The sequence below is a fragment of the Leguminivora glycinivorella genome, chromosome 3 (assembly GCF_023078275.1).
Source record: "Leguminivora glycinivorella isolate SPB_JAAS2020 chromosome 3, LegGlyc_1.1, whole genome shotgun sequence".
In the NCBI taxonomy this organism is placed as follows: Eukaryota; Metazoa; Arthropoda; class Insecta; order Lepidoptera; family Tortricidae; genus Leguminivora; species Leguminivora glycinivorella.
In genome coordinates this window covers 16,329,188-16,340,245 of record NC_062973.1, presented here as the reverse complement: position 1 = coordinate 16,340,245, position 11,058 = coordinate 16,329,188, and positions in this window count along the sequence as shown.

Genomic DNA, 11,058 nt, shown 5'->3' with positions numbered 1-11,058 from the left:
TGTGTTAATGCGTTATTGTCGATACTAAAATTATATAAGCATAAATTATCCTCATAGAAATACCACTGGAGTTTGTTCTGTAATGCACCTCTTCATTCCAAGCGAATCAGTAAATAAAGGTACAACCGCTACATGAATATCCGTAAAACACATAATGCCTAACAGATATCCCAATTATGAAGGTTATTTCTGAGTAAACAGCTACGGAAGTGTTGGGATCATGAGCCGGGGCCGGCGTGCGGCGCGCGTCGCACTAATGAATCAACTTCGGCCTTCGGCCCTGGCGCGATGCCCGAATTCAACTTTTAATTGATTTGACATTATTCCGTTTGTGGATCCCGAGCGATTGCGACGCCCCTTCAATTATAACTCATCTCCCAATGAAATGATCAAACGAAAATTAATTTACGAAAGTTAAATGAAGTTATTAAAACAATATTAAGGCGTCTGGGAAGATGTCGCACGCCGCGTTCGGTATTCCATATTAATAATAATATTGTCTTTGTTAACACTTTCGAAACCGGGCTCTACGCGGCGCTACGACATTTTCGCTACATACGGGGAAACCCATGTAATCGGCTACGCTTCTACGAGCGGTGTACCCGACAGTCGGGTTCTTGGTAGCGAAAGTGTTAAATCTTGCGGCAATGCTTCATAATTGAAAGCTTATTAATTTTATTAAATATTTTGTTAACATTGAACTTGTGATCTTACCGTATTGAGGATATGGCAATCAGTATTTTATGAAACTTCAATGAGATTATTAATAAATACAAGTACCTTACCTATATTACATAGTATAAACTTATTAAGAGCGATGTTAGCGTAATAGTCCCAATGGCGCAAGCGGAATTTGCTGGATGGGGGTGGGTTCTTGTTGTGTTTCGGTTTTCGTAGTTAAATTTATTGTTAGTTTTAGAATATTTATACCTGTTTTTAACCTAGAATTTTATGTAAGACCTGAAATAACACTTTTTCTACAAACAAGCGATGTAACATTATTAGTTGAAATTGAAATAACCAAATATCCACAGTAGGTACCTAAGTTAAATAACAAATGTAAATATACACACCTTTAAATCAATCATTTCAAACGTTATTAATTGACTTGATTAAGTTTTTAAAACCAGCATTTTATTACACTCTACATACCTGTAAGTTTCCATTTCTGTTTACTTAGGTACTCTATGAGATCAGATACAACCTTAAAACTATCCCAGTATCAAGTACTGGAAAAATAAAACTCACCATTTAATAAGTTTAATTATCCTACGCCGCCTGCACGATATATCCCGCAAGTAGGAGCCACGAAGTTCGCGATAGCTTGCGCGGTTCGCTCCAACTTGTAAATGAAAAGTTAATGCACAACTTTCTGACAGCTGCGGCCGCTAGCGCCGACCTCTTCGCACCGCTGGAATGAGTCGAAACTTTTAATTATTCTACGACAATGCTCCAGATATGTCACAAGGAATACGATGAAGCTTTGGGTTCACAAAGCTTTGTCTATACTAAGCTCATATCTATACTAATAATATAAATGGGAAAGTGTGTGTGTCTGTTTGTTTGCCCGTCTTTCACGGCAGAACGGAGCGACGAATTGACGTGATTTTTTAAGTGGATATACTTAGTTGAAGGGATGGAAAGTGACATAGGCTAATTTTTGTCTCTTATGAAGTAAGTAAAGCCCGTTTAAGTTTTTTTTTAATATTAAGAGTTTTGAATGATTCACGGTTATTTTTATTAGACTTATATTGACCGGGATATAGATCGTGATTACCTTTTTGATTTTTAAATATTGTAAGTAATCCAGTAATTAAAAAAAACCGGCCAAGGATGGCTCTGTACAATTGTAACTTTTTAAATAATTTTTATTAATTCAACTTTTTAAATTTTTGTGTCGTAAAACAATTGCATATTACTCACAAAAAAAAATTGTTCTAGGTCAATTGGAAGTAATGTTTTATATGATATGCACCCGATCATGATTAATATGGAACGAACTCATATCCTATAATTAAATTACAAATACTACAACACGCCCGTAAGTAAGTAAGTACATAGGCGTAAGTAGTACGGAATGGCTGAACAATGAACATCCATGGCGTTAAGTCAATGATTCATGAGGTCCCCTAAGAGCGGTCCTCTTCGAATTATGGTGAGTTTATGGGACAACCTATATATCTAAATCTAAGGAGGGACGAGGTCACCCACTGGCTCGGTTAGGTCGATAAAGAAAGCCAAAAAATTGCTTAGTTCTAGAGTAATTAAGTTTCTTGATAATTATGACATACTCGTATTGGTATGATATTAAGTGAATATCGCCTGAATTGATGAGAAGAGATTAATGATCTTTAAAAAAACACAGGCGCAGAGTACCTATTTTACTTAGGTATATCCTTAAGTACTAATTATTCTAATTAGTTAGGTATTATTTTAGTTCTTATAATAGTGTAGGTACAGTCACCGTGTAACAGAACAAGCGTCTATGACGAGGAAATGGACTCGTTAATACATATAAAACTTACGGCGAATCAACTTTTCCTTGACCAACTTTTTGGTGCATATTTCCTTTGGGATTTCATTGGATATTTTGACAAATAATATCTTTGAAGCTTTATCACATGTTTAGTCATGTCTTCACTCATAAAATTCACTATTATTTGATGCAAAACAGGTTGGAAAAACGTATTTATCAACAAACTACGTTCACATGGACGGAATACTGACACTGACAGTTGTCAGCTGCGTAACGTTCCGATATTATGTCTTGGTTTCATTTACAAGTCAAAGAAATAATAATGACTGATATTGGTTATTATGCTTCCTGAGTATATCGTTTAATGTAACATTTAGTAACAGATAAAGTATTTCATTGCGAAATTACTTACAAAATAAATAAGAATGTTCCACAAAATAATATTTACGTAAAAATATTTGCGAAACGCTCCACTATTTGACTACGTAGGTATCAATATCAATAGCTCTGTCTCTCTCTAAAACACGTGCACTTGGCACCTGTTGATAAGCAAACATCCGTGTGTTAATCGTGAACTCTAATGCATAGGGCATAAGACTTAGTAAACAAAGCACACGATTGAGTAGCCATCTTGTCGGAAGTCGGATGTCGGAAGTCGGATGTCGGAAGTCGGAAGTCGGATGTCGGAAGTCGGAAGTCGGATGTCGGATGTCGGAGGTATAGGTTATAAAAGGGTCGGAGCGACCGACGCGCGTCATTCTTAAAATACTACAAGACTAACAGTGTCTCTGGCTTTCGTGTATTATACTGGTGAGTGAAGTTGTTCTGCTATTGTTTCTCTGTTTGTTTTTACTTGGAAATTATTCTAAGTGATTGTAAACTTTGAAATTGTGTCTCTGTTTGATTGTGCGGGGACAATATCGTCGTACAGTTAAACTTGGACCTGTGGTGGAATTGCTTTACCGTCAGTTGGGGGTTATTTTAGTGTTCTATTTATAGTGTAGTGTTACATTTAAATTAAAGTGTATAGTGAAGTTTTCTGTGCTTTGTTTTATGAGTGCCGTTAATTAAGCAATACAAAGACTGGGTCGATGTATGGCTGGTGTTTGGAGATAAGTCTGTGTTTGGTTTTGTAGGAAGTAATTCTTGCAAAACTAAGCTTAGATTATAGCACGTAAAGGAAACTTCACTCGTTTGTTTAGTTGGTCAGTAAAATTGAACTTAGTAATTTTCTATGGGGTTATTTTATGAGAGTTATAAGCCAGATCATTGTTTATGACAAACTGTTGTCCGGCTAAGCGCTTTATACCTTGCGGCTGTTAAACATAAGGCGTTTAGGAGTCTTTTTGTTCCAAGTGGAGGCTTGGGCGTTTTTTTATATTTGCAAAAGCGTACTTTCTCACCGGTCTCAAAGAGTCCAACTGTTAGATGGAAGTGAGGACTTTCACGATTGACGAAAGACATTAGGAGTAATCCTTGCTCACTGAAGTCGGCAGTATTTGAGGCTGGGGTCCTATATATATATATATATATATATATATATATATATATATATATTTATTTACTCGGTGCTCTGGTTCATGCTGGCGTTGGTCGCTGGGGATTTCGGTTGTGATCGATCCATATCTAAGAAAAGTTTGATCGCAGCTGGGTCTTCCATGTGGCTGGTACTGGTGTGTCCTAGAATACTGAATATATACACGGATAGGGCGATCTACTCTCTGCTACCCTAGCCTGCGGGCAAGAGCAAAGGGGGGGATCTGACCGACACAAGCCTATAGGTTGCCTATCTCAGCTTCGCTGGCTGAACTGTACAGCTCTAGTAGGGATACACTTGTGCATATTCTGAACTCAAGATCTATGGGAAGAGAAGGTCTGTGTTTCTGATATGCTAGAGTAGGGAAAACGATAGGAGTAGGATAGAGTCACACACTATTTCTATGAAAGTAGAGTTCTCTTATGATTGGTCTTAAAATATAATTGGTCAACGTGTATTGTGGAGAAATAATTTAACTACTACTATTTAGATGGTTTAAATGGATTTTAAATGTGGTGTTTACTATCTTAAAATATGTGGTAAAACTGGTAATTTATAAAATCTCTTATTACGTAATTTATCTGAGTGAAATTAATAATTGTGGTAGCAATTTCTGATCTTTTGGTGTGGCGGCGGGACGCTGTGTGTTGCTAACTAGTTTTTCAAGGTAAATTCTATCAAATTGGCTAGGGAAACAAACTGTCTTTGGAATAAAAGGATTTGTTTGTTATAGGGTCCAGTGGCATGCGAGCGCCGTCCACTGATGGAAAGTCAAAAGCTTAGAAGAGTTAATAGACTTACTTAGTTTTCATAAAAGTTAGCGACTGCTCGGTGTTTCGTTAAAACATTAGAAAGATCGAGAAGTTATGGTCTATTAGCAGTATTGGGGAAAAGGGGGGTTTTAGCTAGGGAAAAGAAACAAATAAAAAAGGGGGGTAGTTCGTAGCCCTTCTGGCTTACTAGCTTAGGTTCCCGATAAAGTGGTTTGGTCAGGTCAGGGGTCCTATTCCGCACCGCAAGTTCTCACTCAAGCCAGGACCACTAATAAGGCGTAGCGGTTGATTAGCAAAATATTTTTTAATATTTATTTCATGTATGTTTCACTCACTAACTTCTATTCAAAAATTTCTTCATTTCGTCATTAATTTTCTCACACATAACTTTCTAGGACTAAATCTGATAAAATACTCTTCTATAACACTATATTATTATGCTACAATAACCTTTATTCTTCTTTAAAATATAAATAAATAAAATTTTAAATATTAGTCAAAAATACAGCTGATACTCATTAAAGGATCTAGGTTATCGCGGTTCACATCGAAGGGTTCTACTTATTCAGGCTAGACGACACGAGGCCAAATTTACGGGGTATATTTAATGGGGGGGTTAGCTATACTGTTGGTTAGTCAAGTAAGTAAGTAAATAAGTAAGGTGAGCGGAGGTTTAGTTACAACCGGCAAAAATAAGTGATGATTTCTGTACCTTGTCGCTTTTAATCATTTGACAACTTCGTAGGACATTACAAACAAGATGTTAATGTGACAAGGTACAAAAATCAGCACTTATTTATGCCGGTGACTGTACCTACTAGTCAATTATAATGTTATAACTTCCAGAAGAGTCCAACAGAAATATTACCTATCGGGAAAAAAACTCCACACAACCTTCTTTAAAATACAGTTCCTTTTTATATTATAAAAATATTTTTCACCACACTAACTGGTAAAAGCTTACTTTGCTATTCGAAAACATAGCAAAATTGCATTTTATCCACAAGAGTGCAAAGTAATTTCATACAAATTTTAACTTGATGTCTTAAGCTGGCTGGTAGAATTTACCTATAAATTATGATTTTGAATCATAAATATTTGATTTAGTTTGATGTTTTATAGTCAGTATTTGGTTCGTGTTGGCGTGGTGAAAAATTTTGTGTTTCACTCGGCGGCAAAGTTTGTTTAACCTTCGTGCCTTGAAACCCTCGCAACGCTCAAGATTCCACTTTTTGAACCACTCGCAACGCTCGCGGTTCAGTATTGGAGTCTTTCGCTTGCTCGGGTATCAATATTGGCACGTGCGGTTAAACAACAACTTTGCCACCTTGTAAAACAAATATAACTATTATTAAACCGATTAAGAAAGGAAGAAAAATGAAGACAAATAGGTAATATATTTGATCATGTCACGTTCGATGCAGAAAGCTCAACTCATCATTTAACCACCATCCCGGCCAAATGGACCCCGTAACCGTAACCGTAACCATAATATATAGGTATTCAAACATATTCGTCAATGTACCTATTTATTTAAATCTAATTTTGTTCAAATAAAACGCATAGTTAGCTTATTTTCACAAAGAAAGCTCGACTTTGTCTCAGTCTGTTCATCGTTAGTCAGAATTTTCCATTGAATTCGGAGTTCAACCGCAAAGGAACACGACTGTCTTTTGTGTTTTAAATGTAAAAGATACCTCATTTATACGAGGATTTATTTATTTAACCATATCTGTTGAATATACTTTGTTTAATTAATTAAACATTTCATTAAACTAAAATGTACATATAGTTAATATAATAGTAACCACCTGAAGTAGATTTTAATTGCAAGTGTTCAGAATTTCATCATCCAAGATTCATTCAGAAACAGGGGGCCGATTTTTGAATCTCACGGCATTCGAATTCAGAAAATTGTCACCGAAATTGCCTACTATTTTCAGTGTCAATTTTCTGAATTCGAACGCCGTGAGATTCAAAAATCGGCCCCCTATCAAGATTCATGCGTGACAGTCTTCACGTTTGAACAAGTTCGCAAACGGAATCCGTCAAGCTATGTAGAGTAGAGGTAAAACATTGTATTATTTTGGTCATTCTACTTTTTAGTGCAGGTTTTTGTGTCCCCCAGACAAAAAAATGTCGATCTGCCATTTTCTTAATGAAATAAAAAAAAATTGCGCAACACATGAAACTTCCGTAATATTTCCTTAACTTCTGTTAACATTTATATTTGAATATTTTGCCTATTTTAAGATAATTTAGGGTAACATAGTGGAATTTTATGGTAACATAGTTGTTTTCCATAGTATTGCAAAGTGTCCCCGACCCAATACGCGGACTAACTTAACCAAAAAAAGTATTCTTCTTACAGTGTAGTCCTATGCTTCAAAAATTTATTAAGTTTATTTAATATGTTTGCGTTTTTTATGTAGGCCCCATATATTTTTAAAAGCTTTATTTTTTTTCAAAATAATTACTTTAGTTTTGTCCCTAAGGAAGAAGTGAAATACGGTACTACTGTGTTACTGGTATTTTCAAAAAAATCGTTAGATGTCACTGTACCGTCACTGGTCGGCTCGATTGGGTAGGTTGGGCATTACAAGAGCGGGGTGGAGGGGAATGGCAGTAAGCCGCGTGCCGCCACTTAATCGCCGCCATGTTGTGAATCAAGACGCGTGTGTTTATTTGGTGTGCACTTTGTTACCCGGCGAAAAGGTAAGTTTCAGAACTTTTACGTTATGTTTTAACTATTGATACGTGGCATTTATGTCACTGAATTGTATTCTATTGTTGGATTTGCAAATTATATGGTAATTTCGTAAATATCAGGTAGCATCATGTTATTTTACAACTGTGTTACCGGCCCACTTTGTTACGCTGTGGTAACGCAGTTGTAAAAATGGTAACGCAGTTGTAAGTATACTCTGTCACTGATTCTTTCTAATTTTATTTAGGTTGATTTTTTCGTATCGACCTAATATTGGTTTATATTTTAACAATTTCACATTTGTTACTTTAATTACTGACGGTAAAATTAGTACTGTAATGCCATGTTTTTATCTTTTACAGAAGATCATGTCGCTAACACCAGCCGAAAAACAACGTCGGTACCGAAACAAGCGAAAATTAGACCCTGTTAAAGATGAGGAAGCAAGAAAAAAGGCTCTAGACAGGTACCACAAAACAAAACGCCTCGTCAAAGACTTAGTTTAACATCATACAATTTATGTTTTACAGAGGTGTAAATGATACTGGCAAACTTTTTAAAGCGGTCGAAACAGACACTTGTTGTGAACCTTATGATAACATTGTTGAAGTGGTTTCTGCACCGAAAAAGATTTTTAAAGGGAAACGCGAATACTACGAATTCCCTAATCCTCTGGAAGTGTTTGAACAATGACTGCAATTATTTATTAATTTTTAAGTAATCCAACCTGCATAAGTGCTGTGATTTTGGTAAAACGGATATAATAGTAGGATTAAATTATTATCTTCAACCTTTGTGGTAACTAAGAGACTGATTAGCTATTTTTGTAGAGAAGAGAATTGTCTATTGAAACAACTTTGTTACTGTTGCACAACTGTGTTACCATTATGTCCTTATTTCTAAGTATAGGTTTTTCAATTTGAGTTGTACAATTGGCATAATAAGCTACATTACAGATATATCAGATGCAAGATAGTATTTTTTAATATCAATGTTAAATACGTTGTTAAGATATTTTTACATATATACATTTTATGTCAAATCTTTGTAAACAAAAGTGCACAACGGTAACACAGTTGTCATTTAATGTGATTTATAAATGACTTAATTAATGATAATTTCTTATTATAGTTATGGAAGAGAAAGATTTATGTTCCTAAAATACGTTTTGTTAATTGTTTGTTTGTAATGAGTGACTGAAGCTGCTCAATAAAAATATTTAGATTGGTAACAAAGTGGTTTGATTTTTCTACCTTGGTCTACAAAACCTTCATTTTCAGAAAGAAATATGTACAAAATTCGCTGCTGGCAGTTAATTTCAATTGTCTGGATATAATTACGCATAAAAACAGTTAATTTACTTCATTTATCTCTGATGATAAAATTTTTAAAACCCATTTTTAGCAGTGCAAAAACCTGCACTAAAAAGAATGACCCATTTACACTCGAATGACCCCACATTTATGTAAATAGTGTAGGCGTCTAATTACAGATGTAGTGCGTAAAGATTTGCTTGCGTATTGTTACGGAAACGTACGAACGTGTCATGCTATTTCATTCAGTCTCAGAACAAGATGTAGGTACTGACATTGACTGAATTAGCATGACAAATACGAACGCTTCCGGAAAAATACGAAGGAAACCCTTTTCGCACTACATCTGTACTAGTATTACATACTAAAGTATGTTTTACTTTTCAATGTTTTTGTTGTATCTTACATTCAGATATTTTACTATAACTGCAAAACTGTTCCTTCACGTCATAATAATTATGAAATAGGAAATTAGGAACTTCATTTGTCAAATTATAGCTGGCGAAGTATAATTTTAGTTAGCCAACCGTACAGTATTGGCAGGCAGCTTGTGGTATTTGTTTTATTGTAAGAGCTATTTAAGCATTTGCCTCGGAGGTCATTTCATTTCATTTCATTTCATTTCATTTATTTAACATTCAGACCTTCAAGAAAAGGTAACGCACTTCCAACTCGGGCGGCAGTAATTGCTTACCAGGCGATCAGTCTGCTTGTTTGCCGCCTATATCATAAATATGGGACCAATAGATATGCGAAAAAGATATCAAAATGTAAGAGATGGATTTGATTGAGAGAAATACCTAGTCAAACATTATAAAAAAATGAGATATGTAGGGGGTGTAACCTACCTATTAATTGTTCTATATTAAGCGTGCTGGCACTGAATAAATTATAATTTTTAAGAAAAAAAAACCGCCGCCTTTGGGGTTCTGGTGAAAGCTACTTGCGAATGTTGGATTATGTAGAAATGTGTCGGTAGTTTTGTAAACTGCTTTTAATGCTTTAATTATTTGATGGCAACAAAAAACAATATACGTATACCGTTAAGGTTTGAGGAGTTTCCTGAATTCCTCATGAATCCGATTATAAGAAATCGAAGCTTGACAAAATTTGACTAGAAAACTCAATATGCTTAACAAACATAACTAAATAAATGTTACTGTTCTGAACTTAAATGCATGCTGTTCTTATAAAAATACCAAATTCACTATAAGTGTGCCGTTCAGATGTGAGGAGTTCGGTTCTGACCATCATCAGCACTTCCACTGCACCAAATGTCACTGTTCTGGACGTAAGTGCATGCTGTTCTTATAAAAATACCAAAGTCACTATAAGCGTGCCGTTCAGATTTGAGGAGTTCGGTTCTGACCATCATCAGCACTTCCACTGCACCAAATGTCACTGTTCTGGACGTAAGTGCATGCTGTTCTTATAAAAATACCAAAGTCACTATAAGCGTGCCGTTCAGATTTGAGGAGTTCCGTTCTGACCATCATCAGCAGTTCCACTGCACCAAATGTCACTGTTCGTAAGGGCATGCTGTTTTTATAAAAATACCAAAGTCACTATAAGCGTGCCGTTCAGATTTGAGGAGTTCCGTTCTGACCATCAGGAGTTCCACTGCACCAAATGTCACTGTTCTGGACGTAAGGGCATGCTCTTCTTATAAAAATACCAAAGTCACTATAAGCGTGCCGTTCAGATTTGAGGAGTTCCGTTCTGACCATCATCAGCAGTTCCACTGCACCAAATGTCACTGTTCCGTACGTAAATGCATGATGTTCCTTTAAAAACACAAAAATCACCATATGTATGCCTTTCAGATTTGAGGAGTTCCCTCGATTTCTCCAGGATCCCATCATCAGAACTGGGTTCTGAGAAAAATGGGACCAATCTATATGCATATACTATCAATAAAAAAAAAATACAGACGAATTGAGAACCCCTTCCTTTGAGATTTGAGGCGGCGGTTAATAATATAGTATTTTATGCAACAGGCGTTTACAGGAGGTCAAAAAAGACGAGTAGCGTGGGTAACAATTTGAGGGGAAGCCGAAAATTGTTATTAAAGACGCCACGAGCATTTTTTTACTCAGTTAAACATCGTTGCATACAATACCCAAAGCCATCCCGCGCACGCGCGGAGCATCGTTATAACAATGCGTTGCCATGGTTACAGAGCCTAAGAATGCGTTTACAATTTTTTCGTTACTGCGCGCATGCGCGGGAAGTCGGCGGGGCCGGGCTTTGGG